The sequence below is a fragment of the Lolium rigidum genome, chromosome 3 (assembly GCF_022539505.1).
Source record: "Lolium rigidum isolate FL_2022 chromosome 3, APGP_CSIRO_Lrig_0.1, whole genome shotgun sequence".
Lineage (NCBI taxonomy): Eukaryota > Viridiplantae > Streptophyta > Magnoliopsida > Poales > Poaceae > Lolium > Lolium rigidum.
In genome coordinates, this window is record NC_061510.1 from 232,383,241 (window position 1) to 232,394,151 (window position 10,911).

The 10,911-nt window shown below is 47.4% G+C and overlaps 1 long non-coding RNA gene across 1 annotated transcript; it reads right to left on the reverse strand.

Moving 5' to 3' along the window:
- Positions 1-1,256: 1,256 nt before the first annotated feature.
- On the reverse strand, positions 1,257-4,104 carry LOC124699099. The gene is made up of 3 exons (XR_007001260.1): positions 4,046-4,104; positions 1,878-2,053; positions 1,257-1,350 (listed from the first exon to the last, which is right to left on the reverse strand). It is a non-coding gene; the product is annotated as an uncharacterized LOC124699099 (long non-coding RNA).
- Between the last annotated feature and the right edge of the window lie 6,807 nt (positions 4,105-10,911).

Sequence of the window (10,911 nt, forward strand, 5' to 3'; positions counted from 1 at the left end):
AGAGATATAAATAAGCACTTCACTATGCCATTCATAACGGTGAATAAGTATTCTGTGAAATATAGCCTAAGAGACCCACACGGTGCACACACTGTCACCTTTACACACGTGGGACAAGGAGTCTCCGGAGATAACATAAGTAAAACCCACTTGACTAGCATAATGACATCTAGATTACAAGCATCATCATATGAATCTCAATCATGTAAGGCAGCTCATGAGATTATTGTATTGAAGTACATAGGAGAGAGATGAACCACATAGCTACCGGTACAGCCCCGAGCCTCAATGGAGAACTACTCCCTCCTCATGGGAGACAACAGCGTTGATGAAGATGGCGGTGGTGTCGATGAAGGAGCCTTCCGGGGGCACTTCCCCGTCCCGGCGGCGTGCCGGAACAGAGACTCCTGTCCCCCAGATCTTGGCTTCGCGATGGCGGCGGCTCTGGAAGGTTTCTCGTACCGTGGCTTTTCCGTGTCGAGGTTTTAGGTCAGGGACCTTTTTATAGGCGAAGAGGCGGAGTCGGAGAGGCGACGAGGCGGTGACACACTAGCACTACAAGAAATATGTTGACTTGCGACACTCCATTTTCGTCATAGAATCATCACTATTTTTAATCTATGACGTTTTGATGAAAAAAAATAAATTGTCAAAAACGGAGCGTCAGAAATCAACCAACATGACCTTCTACTTGTAATCGTCATGATCATCTATGACGATACTTCATCGTCATAACATCAATGACGATCTAATATCGTCACAGGCAATCAGCTCATGCCACATCAGATCCGACGTGGCTAGTCCGACGTGGCAAAATTGTGACGAAATCAAATTGTCGTAACCCAAAATCAGCCCAGTCCACTTTAATGGTCTACATGGGCCAAGCCCATTAATACCAGCCTTTTTTGGTCCACTTACATTCTAAGCTCTAGCCTTTTTTTAATCTGTTCACCTCTTGGGCCTCAGCCTTTTAACAGTCTTTCTTGGTCCATTTGATTTTTAGGCCTTAGCTTATTAAAACCATTTTCTTTCTTGGGTCTTGGCCCTTTTAGTTATCAGTTACCGTTTTCTCTTCTCAGATTTTATTTTCCCATGATTTGGCATTAATTGAATAACAAATAATCAGAACCGAAGAATGCATGAACATGTTTTCACAACAGCAACAATTAAGTCTATTACAATACTTCCACGGCTTAAATCACATATATACAGCAAAATCAAGCCCAGAATGAACCCAAGCAGGACAATATCAGTCCTTAACTTCCAGACGGCTAGACCTCCAGGTCGATTCTTGTTGTTGCATCACCAGAAGCTCTTGCAACCTACAGAGCCCCTTCTTGCAACCGACATCTGAGAGTTAACATTCAGATTAGTTGGGGATAAAATAAAAGGCAACTACAACATGCTAATTTCTAGAAAGCATCCGCACATACATAATAGTAGAACAATTAATGAATATGTGCTAGTGCAAGATCCTGGAAACAGAATGCCCATATCAGGGTAGCTGTACCTAGATAGTAAAAGTTGTGTTTGCACTTGCAATTAAAAGGAAAAATAGTATTACTTCTTCTAGTAACGCTAGGATATAGTAGATTTACTTTCTTTTTGTGTTTCCTAGAAACCCAAACTATAAAGGTTTATTAAGCTGAGCAGGAATGACATCAGACTAGCTTGAAAAAATTTAGATAGTCATTTAAGATGTTCCATACATAAAAACCAGAACAATATCAATGAACCAGTTGGAAAAACCAACAGAAACTTGGGACTATGGCAAAAATATTAACCAAGTTAATCCAGTGCATGATAACAGGGCAACCATGTCGAAGTCAAATCAGTTCACTAATGTACCACGTCTATTCAACAAGACAAGTAAATACCTGACTTTGGCTAGATGGGGCTGTAGTTGAACATCTGATCTGCATCATTGTTGACCCTGGCCGTTGCAGGTACTCGTCCATGCAGAACTCTGCATCATTGTTGACCCTGGCCGTTGCAGGTACCCGTCCATGCAGAACTCTGCCCTACACTCAACTCTGCCCTACACTCAGAAGAGCTAGAGGAAGAGGAACCGGACAGAAGGTACACATCAGAAATATTTGGAGTCTGTAGTGATAGTAAGCATTTAAACCAATTAGAAAAGCTCATGATGTATTAAAAATAAGTACTAGACGAACTGGATTGTCAAATTGATCATAGAAACGAAAACTGTTATACAAGTGGTATACATATATGGCTATACATAAACCAGTAATAATACTACTTCTACTAGAGGAAAATATAATGTATATCACATCCCCAATGTATACAACAAATAATACGAGAATAACATAATCCATTGCATAGGACTGCTAGTCTACTGCATTGGTTAAAAACTTTCACTCAAATATAATCATGTACTAGTTCAGGAATGCATGACGTGGACATTACTAATTTTACATAGAGATCATAATCACTTATATCAGACTCTAAACAGAAAGGAACATGAACAGTGGTGACAATAAAGGAACATCACAAAGACTGGACCAGGTGCTCATAGAAAGCTATTAAACATAGCTTCCATATCACAGAACAATGTCACAGCAACATGGCCTGTCAACCTAATAATGAATAGAATAGCTAGGTCATACAAAGTGAACTCCACGCTGCAAATGCAGTGGCATGGCCATGGTTGATGTGCTCCAGCGCACAGGTAAGCATGTTGTCTCTTTGTTTGCAAATAAATAAAAGCTTGCAATAAGCATCAAGTCTCAGTTACTGTGTTTCTTTCTTTACTCAAACAGAAAGTTCATAATAAAATGAGACATCAAAGCAGAAGCATAACTACATATGACCCACTAGGTCCTGGAAGGCTCAGGTCTACCACCATCAAAAGGTAATCACAGAGTATGGAAAACCTATAATGATTACTCTTAATTTAGGTAATAAGAAATGGTAACCGAAATTATATCAGTTTTCTTGTTAGCCAGTAATTCGGTTAAGTGATAATTCGGTTCGGAGTTCATTTTTAAGCGACATATATGACCAAGTGTGACAAGACTGACAAGTAAGCATCTTGTATGTACAACGGCATGCTTGCAGGCTACAGCCATTCCCACAGCAGGACTAGTGATCACGCAGTCATGCACCTAGTGTGTTGGAATCTTGAAACTATACGTCCATGCACTAATTAAGTAGTACATGACAACGCGTGTAGCAAATAAATCCATGGTGGTGTACGGGTGTGTGGGTGGCCATGAGTCACTAATCAGCAAACATGATGTATACCATGCATTCATGGGGATGGCCTGATGGGATTTTGCCTTTTGAGACAGAGAACCTAGTAAGGACGTACTACATTTAACCTCTGAATTTCGGTTAACGAAGTGTTAAAACCGAATTTAGTAATTAATAAATCAGTTTACCACACTTACGCACCGAAATTAATCTCAAATAATTTGGTTTTCGTTCCGATTAATTCGGTGTTCGGTTTCGGTTCATTATGCCCACCCCTATCATGATAGACAATGCAATTTATCAAAACTTGTCTTCAACATAATTCATTCTAATATAGCTAAGTATCTAAAAAGCAGATTGGCATATGATTATTATCTTGCTGAATAATTCATCCTAATCTAGCTACTAGAGGGTCATATTCCCAGGACTACTGGACCAATAAGGGCATTTTCATTGTGTGAAAAAAATAAGAGCATTTTCTCAAAGCTAAGCATGCAAGACACCGAAATCTGGACTACCAGAATAGCATTTTGTTGTTCACAGCATCATTGTCTCATAAAGGAGAGAATATATCTCGAAAGTTTTCATTTGTAGATCACAGAACAAGCTAAAGCACAAATACTCGATCATCCTCAGCAACAAACAAGATAGGAAATTAACAAGCATGTTGTAATCAACATTTCTCCAAATATAATGCAGCTGTGATTCTACAAGAATACTAAAAGACAGAACAAATCATGTAGTCCGTTCAAGAATACATGTGAGCCAAGATCTGATGATCAAGAATACATGCGATGCAAGATCTGAAGTAAAGCTAGATCCTTATCCATACCAAATCAATTTGTGATCGTTCTTGTCGGAGGAGGCATGGTCGATACCTTAGTGGCCGTCCCTGTGGTGGATAGAACAAATAGTCAGAGGGAGTGAGGATCTGGGGATGGGAGGGAACGGAAGGGGATGGGATGGGGATTACCATCTCGGCCAGGCGTTGCTGCCCCAAGCGGCAGTGGCCTCTCAGGAGCCATTATCGGCGCTGCCTCCTTGCTGCCTGCATCAAAGCTCCGAAGAGTCGCCGTTGATGCCGCAAGCTGGCGACGCCGCAGATGCTATCAGGCATACCTCATGCTACAAAGCTTGCGGCGATGCGCCACCGGAGCTTCAAAGGTGCCTCGCCGTAGCAGTAAATGTGTGCTGACAGTATAGTACTGCAAAGGTGAGTCGGCGGAGATGCAAAGGTGCGCCGCCGTGCGCCACCGGAGCTGCAAGCAGCGAACGCCGGAGCTGCAAAGGTACGTAGCCGGAGCTGCAGGCGGTGACGCTGGAGCTGCAAATGGTGACGCCGGAGCTGCAAACATGTGCCGCCAGAGCTGCAAGCGATGAACGTCGGAGCTGCAAAGGTGCGTCGCCGGAGCTGCAAGCGGCGACCGCCGGAGCTGCAAAGGTGCGTCGCCGGAGATGCAAGCGGCGGACGCCGGAGCTGCAAGCGGCGGACGTCGGAGCTGCAAACAAGGTGAACGTCGGAGCTGCAAAGGTGCGTCACTCGAGCTGCATGCGGCGAACGTCGGAGCTGCAAACATGCGCTGCCAGAGCTGCAAGCAAAGAACGTCGGAGCTGCAAAGGTGCCTCACCCGGACCTACAAAGCGACGAACATCACCATTGTTAGCGCCACCTCCTTGCTGCAAGCCCACCGCCCGTCGCCGCGAGCGGCGCTCCAAAAGATCTTGCGTGGAGGTACACATGGGCTTCCTGCGCTCGAGGAGACGACGGCCGGACTGTCTCCTTTTTACGCTGCAACCTGGTGCGCTGCTGGGGTCCACCCACGTGGGAAGAAAGCGACTTGTGCCTCTGTTCTAATCCAACGGACGCAAGCGCTCCCTTTAGAGTGATCAGACGGCTACGGAGGCGGAGGTTCGGGGCTTTCAAACCTCCGAAGGATTATCAGCGCTCTCCTTTGTTGAAGCTTGGTCTCTAATTTTTGGACACAATAAGTTGAATTGTACCATTGTATATACGAATAATTATCATATACGACACACATATATATGCAAAGATTTATGGCATGGTTAAAAATATTGTATCCTTCATTGCAGCCCCACCTAGCCCGCATGTTTGTGTCTATGTAGTCCCATGGGAAGCTTTCACTTGTCCATGCAAAATTCTTATGTGCTAGTCCAATCATCTTTTTTAATCATAAAATAAAATCTTATATGCAGTTATGATGATCCTAATTCGTCGTAATAGGCAACAAATAACGCCATAGATCACATGGATCTGACTATGACGATTTTAGGCTAGGAAATAATGATGTTTTTTACTTAAATCGTCGTAATTTTCTGTTGTTTTGACCACCCCAAATAGCTAACGACCATCAAGTGTGGAATCGTCATTGAATCATGACGATTTTCCCGAGGGTCACGGAGAGAAGGTCATGAGTCAACACATTTCTTGTAGTGTAGGGGGGCGCGCCCCCCCCTAGGCCGCGCCGCCCTGTCATCTGGGGGCCCAGTGTCCCCCCTCTGGCGACTCTCGGGTGTTCTGGAAGCTTCGTGGAAAAATAGGATGCTGGGCCTTGATTTCGTCCGATTCCGAGAATATTTCCTTACTAGGATTTCTGGAACCAAAAACATCGGAAAACGAGGAACCGGCCCTTCGGCATCTCGTCAATAGGTTAGTTCCGGAAAACGCATAAATATGACATAAAGTATGCATAAAACATGTAGATATCATCAATAATGTGGCATGGAACATAAGAAATTATCGATACGTCGGAGACGTATCAAGAACCAACGTCACAAACTAACATATAAATAATCCCCCATTGTTTTCTGTCGGCTTGTGCTTCCTTAGTGCTTCCATAGTCTTTAAAGAGCTCTAAGAGCATCTCCAGTCGCGTCCCCCAAAGCGTCCCCCAAAGGGATTTGGGGCGCGCCGGACGAAAAATGCGTTCCAGCCGCGTCCCCAAAGCCCTTTTTTGTCCGGCGCGCCCCTATACGGTGTTCGGCGCCCCGAGCCCGTCCCCGTCCCACAGGGGACGCTCCGGGGACGCCGGACACAACGAAAAGCGAGGCGGGCTCCCACATGTCGGCGACTATTTGCATAAACCGTTGGTTCGCGCCTCTTTTCTCGTCGCTCCTTCCTTCCCGCGCCTCCCACCCCACCGCCGCTGCTGGATTTCCCGGCCGTTTGGGCATCGATCTCTGCTGAGAGTCGGCACCGTTGTCGCGGCTGGGTCGTGCCGCCGCCGCCGCGTCGCCAGCGCGTCCCAGAACGCGCCGTCAAATCCGCCCCACCTCCGCGCACAGAAGGTGCTCGACGACTTGCCAGGTAGGCGCGATTGGCCACTGTTTGTTGCGTCGTCTGCCTCGGCGCAATTTTAACCATTGATTTTGCTTTAGCCATGGACAGCGACGATGAGATGGTTGCCCCTGCTGGCTGGAGGACGAGCAAGCGTTCGACGACGACCTGCGGGAGCATTTGCTGATCATCGCGTCCCTCCAGGACATGCTTGACGCTGAGGCGGAGAAGAGGAAGAGGCCGCACCGCGGAGGATCAAGGCCGGGAAGAAGGAAGTCGAAGCCCCGGCAGAGGATGGAGGGGCATGCCATGCTGCACAAGGACTACTTCGCCGACGATGCAACACAGGCCGACAATTTTCGGCGCCGGTACATGATGAGCAAGGGGCTGTTCATGAATATCCTCCACGGCGTTCGAGAGTTCGACCCCTACTTCAAGCTCAAGCTCGACGCTGTAGGCGTTCTCGGGTTCTCGTCGATTCGAAGTGCACCGCCGCCATGAGGATGCTTGCATACGGAGCACCTGCCGATACACGGGACGACTACCTTCGCATGAGTGAGTCTACTGCCATTGAGTGCATGTACAAGTTTTGCCGAGCTGTGGTGGGAAAGTTTGGCAAATACTACTTGAGAGGGCCAACCGAGGAAGAGACTGCAAGGATCATGGCACAAAATGCTGCCAGAGGATTTCCTGGAATGCTTGGAAGCATCGATTGCATGCACTGGGCATGGAAGAACTGCCCGTTTGCTTGGCAAGGTATATACAAAGGCCGTCATGGATATTGCGGTGTGGTGCTTGAAGGCTGTGGCAGATTATGACCTGTGGATTTGGCATTCTTTCTTTGGCATGGCGGGATCACACAATGACATCAACGTGTTGCGGCGGTCTCCGGTGTTCGGCGGACTAGTGGAAGGGCATGCTCCACCATGCAACTATGAGATCAATGGCCACCAATATACCAAAGGCTATTATCTAGCCGATGGTATATATCCAAAATGGGCCACTTTTGTCAAAACAATCTCGAATCCATCGGGTCCGAAGAATTCTCACTTTGCTACGCGACGAGGAGGCTTGCGGGAAGGATGTCGAGCGGGCATTTGGTGTGCTTCAAGCACAATTTGCCATTGTCCGGTACCCTGCTCTAAGCTGGTCTCACGACCAAATGTGGGAGGTGATGCGAGGCTTGTGTGATCATGCACAACATGATCATCGAGGATGACCGCAAGAATCATGTTAGGTCACATGTTGGTCCCTATGAGTGTCAAGGCCCTCTCGCGGAGGTTGATCATGAGTTGCCTGCAGATTTTGCTGATTTTCTCGCCATGCACGCAGAGATCCGTGACAACAATGTGCATGAGCAACTTCAAGCTGATCTCGTTGAGCATTTGTGGAGGATCAAAGGAAATACCGTGGCACCTTGATGTAGCATCTAGCGCTATTTATTATATTTGATTACTTGTTTTATTGTTTGTTGTAATTTAATTTGAAAACAGTTCTCGCAAACATTTTTATTCATATGCTACATTTGATATAAATGGTTTATGTGTTAAAAAAATTATTTTAAATGTTTGGGGGCGGCGTTTGGGGGACGCGGCTGGGGAGCGACGTCCCCCAAACGCGGCACGAACAAACCACGTCCCCCAAACGCTCGATCCGGCGCGGTTTGGGGGACGATTTGGGGGACGCGGCTGGAGATGCTCTAAGCTCCCTGTGTTGCGCGCTCTTGTGGTTGATCTGGACGTCGCTCTCACTGGGCCTACACCGCTTAGGCGGTGGTTCCTTTGGCTATAGGCCCAAGTCGGTTCCTCAGTCTGTCTGCGCATCCAGGGGTATATATGATGCCCCCAACGGGGGCCTCACAGCGATTTGAGAATGTGAACCATTAGATCGTGCCTGCAAGAGAATCCCAACCGTTCGTTTCTTTTCACCACGCTGTATATAAACGAGCAGCCCCGCAGTTGAAAACCCTAGCCGCCACCGCGACGGTTCTCCCCCAATCCCCTCTGTTCACTCCTCCCCCAATCCCGTCCATCCTCGCGACGCTGCCAGCCCTTCTCCCCCAGCCCCTCCTCTCCCCATGGCTCTCTCCTCAGCGCGGTGGCCGGCTCGGGGGCACTTCCTCCAGCCCTATCCATCTTCATCGTGCACAGCAGCAAGAGGACGGCGGCAAGAGGAGGGAAGCGACGGCAGCAGACCGAGCTACTCCTTTGCGTCGCTGGGTAGGAGAAGCACAGGCCGCGCTGCGCCATGCTCGGTTCCTCAGTCTGTCTGCGCATCCCACGGTATGATTGCTGCACCCTCATGGAGCTCTCACAGCGCTTTGGATTTTGGGCCGTTCGATCGAGCTGACGTGGCGCGATCTCGGCCGTCCGTTGGGTCCAGGGCGCTGAGGCCCTCCCATAGACCCACTTTTTATCCATGGGTCACTAAAAGCCCATCCCGGCCCGGTCATGCGAGGAGCCCCAGCCACACCCACGCCCGCGCCCCTTCGTTCTCCCTCTTCCTCGCGAGAGGCGGCGGCCGGGCTGCCTCACGCTCCCGCGTCCCTCCCTCTCCCCCGTCACCCTTCTCGCGCCGCCGTCCTCTCTATCGCCCCTTGCCCGGGCCTCCGGAGGAAGCGCTGCAAGAACGCGGGAGGGACGAGGTCCAGTGGCGTGGCACCTCGGGGAGTTCGTCCACCACATCCGAGCGGGGCGCCGTCCTTGGCGCGGGAACCGCGTAAGGCGCGAGCAGGGCGTCGGCCTTGGGTGCACGCCCGGTCTGCCCCGCCCACCACCGCCACGAGCCGGGAGGAGCGACCCAGTGCCGCGCCGACCTTCAGGCTGCGTCGAGCAGCGAGTCCCCAGGTCGAGCACGGCTCCTCCTCGATGCCCTCAACTCTACGTCAACCTCCCGAGCTCCAACCTCCTCCGATTTGATGGTATGTTCTAGGATAGGTTTGGTGGCGTTCCTCCTCTCTCTGTCTATTTAATCCCCCTAAATCTTATAGTATGTTTGTGCAGATTCTATGTATTGTGCCTACAAGTTGTTTGACAAATTTTCAAGCAGGTCGTTCTCAAAATGATACTACTAGAAGGCGACGCCAAGGATTGGTTGGTAGAGCTGCGGCGACCGGTGCAACTCCGGCGCTGTGTCCGTCCACCCATGAGCACCTCTTCCTCCTCCTTGTTTCCTGGTGGTGAGAACACATTCCCTATCTCCCTCACCGTTTCATGCAGCAAGTTGCAGCTTTGTTTAGGAAAAAAGTAATTTGATGTACGTTTCAACATTTACTGAACTTTCATGGTTTATGTGGCTAGATTTATTCTTTAGCAAGCATAAACTGTGGCATTGTTAAATTTTGTGTTAATTTATTTTGTAATGGCTTCGTAACAGTACTATCATGTTTTTTAGTTTGTACAATCTACCTAATTACAACGCCATGTCAGTTTGTAGGAACTTCCTGAGATGTATTCTTCAGAGAGTATTTTTCAGAGATTGTAATTCTTATATCTCAAGTCATATACATTTTATAATTATGGGGGTTGTGCTCTGCAGGAACTTTTCTTGGGTCTATTCAAGACGATATTGAATAGTTCATTTTCAGCTGAGATCCATGTTCGGTGCTCCTGCTCTGCATCTTCAATGGAGTACCATGTGCTGCCTCCAGACTCGCTGTCACGGGGTGACTCGAAGGCCGCTGCCATAGAGATGAACGACGATAACAACCAAGGGTAATTTGCCTCTCTTCCTTCTCACAGATACTCATCATTGTTTTTTATTTGTTCTATGTTCTTTTGGGTGTAATCCCACGCTGGTTTGTAGTAATTTCATATCTTTCGGAGGTTTAGACGCCCTTAAGTAATGGTTGTTGATAGCTTTGTTTTGCTGAAAATTCATATGTAAGCAGTCTTTTGATTGAATTCTCGCTGGTTTATTTTAAGTAATCAGTGTACAAATGACAAATCTTTATGTTTATGTCTGGAGATTTTCTTTCCGAAGTAAAAGTAGGAACTGAACTTGTACTATTTCCCTTCAGTTTGAATATGCTAAACTATCTTTTTTCTGCCAAGCCTGTACAATTAGCAACAAAGCTGCCTTTTTTAGATATGGCAATCAGATTTTAGAACCAAGGAGTTCCAGATAGTTGATTAAAACAGTTGAAAAATGCTAAGTAGAAAGAACCCCTATAGATACGAAGATGTAAAGTCATATTTCTATGGACGGTTTCATTAGTATGGTCTATAAAAATTATGTTTTGCGGTGAAAAGCAAATCTTACTTGTGTTTTACTAGAGGATGGTGCATAATTAAGTACGGAGCACTTATGCATTGAGTTTCACTATACCATTGGTTTCGAGTTTATAATTGCGATTGATCTATTAACAGCGAAAGCAGAGAAGCAGAAGGATGAACTTATGTTGG